We start from the raw sequence: 5,193 nt of genomic DNA, 5'->3' as shown, positions 1-5,193 counted from the left end.
CATTTGTCTTCACAATAAAAAGTATTTTAAGATAGAGAAAATAATTAGAATTTGTACAATAATTCAACACAGTAGTGTAAAAAATGTATTGCTGTATTTCAGTAGCAGTTGGGTTATATTACTCTGAAACATCTGATGAGGAAGGGAAATATATTTAACTTAAGTCAACATTTAAATGCAATAAATAAAACTACAAAATCTTCTAAATATGCACGATGTGAGTGTACTTAATGCCATTGAACTGTATTATTAAAATGATTAAAATGGTAAATATGTACATATACATATTTGCATAATAAAAGTATTCTAAACACAGCAATCCAAATGTACATTTAATTTATATTGATTTGTAGAGATGTAGCAGATGTTGTTGACAAGGTAAACTGAGCACTATTATAGTATCTAAGATCTTTTAAATGTAGTGCTATTAATTATTCATTACTATTTGGCCTCTACTTTTCTAATGAAACATTATGCCCTTGCCATAAGAGTAGTTTTGTTACCTACATTGAATTAAAATATCACATTCAAGCTACATGTGACCAGAAATTATGATGAGTATAAATGCTGATGTCATATATGGTCCAGCAAATTTATTCAGAAATGTTTTTGTTGGGCTGGCAGGAAGGGGGCTACCAAAGATGGCGTAAGTTCCCGCCACAAGACCTGAGCTCGGACAGGAGAACAAAGGCCCAAGCAGGAATCTGAGACCCCCGCCCCGGGCTCCTGTGGACCAATGGGATCCCGATGAGCAGGCGGGATATCCAAATAAGGGAAACTTCCAAAAGACCCCTGAGCTTCCTCCGAGACCCCTTAAAAGCCCCCTCCTCCCTGCCTTGGGTGCGACTTCCGCCACTCTGCTTTCCAGAGTGGCGGAACCTCGCCCGAGGGTGCCCACCTCCTCCCGGCGCAACTTTTCCTGGCTCCCCTTCTCCTGAGCCCTGAAACTTCGCCGGAGAGCGTTTTTAATAAATCTTGCCTTGCACCCACTCTGCCTGGTGTTGTGTTTATCTCGCCAGAAAAAACTTTACATTTGGTGCCGAGACCCGGGAAGGAGATTGAGCCCCCACACAGTGGGGAGGCTCTCTCCTTTCCCTGGCTGAACCGGACCTGCCTTTCCGAACGCCACTTCCGAAGCTGTGGTGAGTTTCCCCGATTCCGCGCCTCCTTCCGGAAAGCCCTGCCCTAATCGCGGCCGCGTCAGGGTGGACCCCGCCGGTCACCAGGTGACCTCCGTGACTCCGAGAGGCTGGGAGACGTCCTAACCTCTACGGCAGTCGACACAGTTTTTCCGCAACCCAGTGGTGGACGAGGGGACGCCTTCCTCCAGCCCTCGGGTTGCCCGGCAACGAATCGTGGGGATCTCCCAATCCAAATTCGACCCTAAAACATCCCGGGGGTGTTTTAGGCCTGCTGGCCAATCTTAAAACCCTGGAACTGGACCAGGACCTGCGAAAACGACGTTACTGTACTGTCGCTTGGCCACAATACCGATTAGACAATCAGTCCCAATGGCCTCCGGAAGGCACGTTTAACTATCAGACTTTCATGGACCTAAATAACCTCGGCAGGCACCAAGGCAGATGGGCCAAGGTCCCTTATGTCCAGCTTTCTGGACTCTGCACTCTCGCCCCTTCCTCTGCTCTCACTGCTCCACCTCACAGGTCCTCTTGGCCCGCTCCCCTCCCCCCCCCCCCTGCCACCCACTGCTCCCAAAGACTCGGACCTCTCCTCCCCGTTTCCTCTCTCTGAACCCCCGGAGAGCTTCACCCATCCACTGACAAGAGGGCCTCTGGTTCCTCCTCCTCCTCCTCTTTACCGCGATCCTTCACCCCAAGGTCCCTTAAGTTCAGGATTTCTGAACCAGCGCTCTCGTCTACCCCTCCTTCTCCCCCTCCCACTCCTATCCGAACTCCTGACAAATTTATCCGCAGTAAACGGGAAACTCCAATCAAAGCTTACTGAAGGTCAAATAGGCTCTTGTTATTTGTTAAAATCTGCTAGCAAAGAGATGACTAGAACTGCTGGTTACTTGTGTCTCAGAGTTTTAATGGGTCATTCTTAAGGTAGCATTCAAAGTCTTTGGTAACCTTTAACAGAATGGGATAAAATACCCGAGCGCTGGTCGCCAGAACTAGGTTTACGCTTTTGAAATCTGTTGGTAAACACCTTTTGTGCTTAATTGAATTCTGTTGTAACAGCCGCAGGGCTACTGTTTGAGCTAGATGCTTTCGTAAAGAATGGAAGGGGAGACTGATCACCTCCCATTAGCCAGGGATACCCAAAGGGGAGGGTGTCCAATCTGTTTGAATCTGAAGAGTGCCTGACTGCGTGAATGTGTCTGTGTGGCTCCAGCCGCACTAGGGCTCGAAAGCCCCCCGCTGAGTTAGTCTGACCCCCAAGGGAGGTTGCTGGAGCTGAGGAAGTTTGAGTTCATGCGCCCTTCTCTCTACAGGACCTTTCCCAAATTGAGAAACGTTTGGGCTCCTTTTCGGCCAGTTCTGATAACTACATTAAAGAATTCCAGTATCTGGCCCAAGCCTATGACCTCACCTGGCATGATTTACATGTGGTCCAGACCACCATCCTCACCATAGAGGAGAGGGAACCCATCCAGGCTGCTGCCCAGGAGCACGCGGATCAGGTCCAGCTCACTGATGCTGGAGCCCGGGCGGTCCCAGCTGTAGAACCAGGTTGGGATTATCAGGATGGCCAAGATGGCCACTGGCACCGCGACCGCATGGTCCAGTGTCTCATAGCCGGCATGAGGGCAGCCTCTAATAAGGCCGTTAATTACGACAAGATTAGGGATATTGTCCAGGCCCCTACGACAACCCCACCAGGTTTCTTAACCAGTTGACCTAACTTTTAACCCAGTACACTCGCTTGGACCCTGCCTCTCCTGCGGGGGCCACGGTACTGGCTACTCATTTTATCTCTCAATCGGCACCGGATATACAGAGAAAGTTAAAGAAGGCTGAGGAGGACCCTCAGACCCCCATTTCTGACTTGGTGAAAATGGCATTTAAGGTCTTTAATTCCCATGAGGAGGCGGCTGAGCTTAAACGACAAGCCAGACTCCAGCAAAAGGTTCAGTTGCAGACCCAAGCCTTGGTAGCAGCCCTGCGGCCGGCCGGCTCTGGGAGCCAGCAGAGAGGGGAAACCAATCGCACCCCGTCGGGGGGCCTGTTTCAAATGCAGGGCCGAGGGACATTGGGCTCGTGAGTGCCCCAATCCAAAGCCGCCAACTCGGCCTTGCCCTCAATGCCATTTGATGGGCCACTGGAAATCCGACTGCCCTAACCTCGGGGTATCTTCGACGCCTCAACGTGGGGGACCCCCCCGAGATAGTAAGTCTGGCCTTTCAACTGCTTGGATTGGAGGACGACTGACGAAGCCCAGACTCAGCCACCCCTCTCACCCAGGCCGAGCCCAGGGTTATGCTCCAGGTAGCGGGTAAGTCCATCTCTTTTTTGCTGGACACGGGGGCTACCTACTCTGTTCTGCCTTCCTTCCTACTCGGGACTTACTCGAACCTCACCAATTACTGTTATGGGGATCGATGGGACCTCCTCCAATCCTAGGGTTTCCCTTCCCCCACTCGTTCCTATGATTCCTTCCTGCCTGGTCCCTCTACTGGGTAGGGACATTCTCCAGAAACTAAGGGCAACTATCTGCCTCTCCCCTTCCTCCCCTCTATCCACCTCAACCCGTCTCATCCTACACCTCTCCACTCCCTCGACCCCCACTCCAGATGACCTACCTACTGTAGACCCTCAGGTGTGGGACACCTCAGAACCCATCATTGCTTCCCACCTTACCCCGGTTCAAGTACAGCTTAAGGATAACTCTAAGTTTCCCTCAAGCTCAGTTCCCTATTTCCTTAGCCCACCTCCAGGGCCTGAAACTATCATAGAACGGCTTTAACGTCAGGGACTCCTGATCCCCATCATTTCCCCCTGTAACACCCCATCCTCCCAGTACGCAAGCCCTCAGGGGCTTATCGACTGGTACAAGACCTTAGGCTTATCAACGAGGTCGTGGTCCCCCTCCACCCAGTCGTTCCTAACCCTACTGTCTCGCGTTCCCCCAAACACCTCTCACTTTACTGTACTGGAGCTCAAGGACGCTTTTTTCACCGTCCCCTTGCACCCTGATTCCTATTTTCTTTTTGCCTTCACCTGGGAGGATCCTGACACGCATGCTTCGGGACAATTAACTTGGACTGTTCTACCCCAGGGGTTCAGGGACAGCCCTCACATTGTCGGCCAGGCCTACAGACTTAACAGCAGTGCGTCCTTAAGGCCAGGACTCTCCTACAGATGTGGATGACCTCCTCCTCTGCAGCCCCTCCCTCTCGGTCTCCCAAGACGACACCTCCACCCTACTTAACTTTCTGGGGGCCAAGGGATATCAAGTACCCCCCTCTAAGGCCCTCAACATGACCTTAGGGCAGCCCATCACGGTCTACTCTTCTGCTGACTCACAGTCCTTAGCCACCGATCCCTGGCCCATCTGACTCCTCGTCTCCAGCTATTCCATCTGCTATTCCTAGAGAACCCGCATCTCTCTCTCTCTACCTCTCCCCGCTTAAACCCTGCAACTTTACTGCCTACACCCTTGCCAGATAAGGGGTGGATCTACATCCAGGACAGGATTGCCCTGCCAGGCAATCTGGTGCACACCGTGATTACTGACATCCACCAATCCCTCCATAGTGGCCCATAGGCTCTCCACTAATTTCTTCAGCCATTGTTCTATCATCCTTCCTTATCTAAGGTAATCGAAGTTGTCCACAGGGCTTGCAAAACCTGTTCTGCCGTGAATTCACAAGGAGGAATCTGCAGACCAGGGCCTAACCAACAGCTCCGAGGTCATCAGCCGGGGGAAGACTGACACCTGGACTTCACTCCCATGCCTTGCCATAAAATTCATTCACAGGCTGGATCGAAGCATACCTCATCGCCCAGGAAACAGCAGACGTAGTGGCTACAATACTCATCGAGCGCATCATCCCGAGGTTCGGATTGCCCCAGACCCTCCAGTCGGACAACGGACCTGCCTTCATCTCCAGTGTAACCCAACAGGTAGCTGAGAGCCTCAACATAACCTGGAAACTTCACATCCCATACCACCCTCAGTCATTGGTAAGGTAGAAAAGGCCAATGGGCTGCTCAAAGCCCAACTCACCAA

At 51.4% G+C, this 5,193-nt stretch overlaps 1 long non-coding RNA gene across 1 annotated transcript; it reads left to right on the top strand.

The window, feature by feature from the left end:
- The first annotated feature begins 1,101 nt into the window (after positions 1–1,101).
- LOC123387628 lies at positions 1,102–4,992 on the top strand. Its single transcript, XR_006602080.1, has 2 exons — positions 1,102–1,142; positions 4,942–4,992. It is a non-coding gene; the product is annotated as an uncharacterized LOC123387628 (long non-coding RNA).
- The last annotated feature ends 201 nt before the right edge of the window (positions 4,993–5,193 follow it).

This window comes from Mustela putorius, unplaced genomic scaffold (genome assembly GCF_011764305.1).
Source record: "Mustela putorius furo isolate JIRA1106 unplaced genomic scaffold, ASM1176430v1.1 tig00003858_pilon_pilon_pilon, whole genome shotgun sequence".
Classification (NCBI taxonomy): Eukaryota; Metazoa; Chordata; class Mammalia; order Carnivora; family Mustelidae; genus Mustela; species Mustela putorius.
The sequence above is the reverse complement of the archived record's forward strand: the minus strand, read 5'-3'. Positions and strand labels throughout refer to the sequence as shown.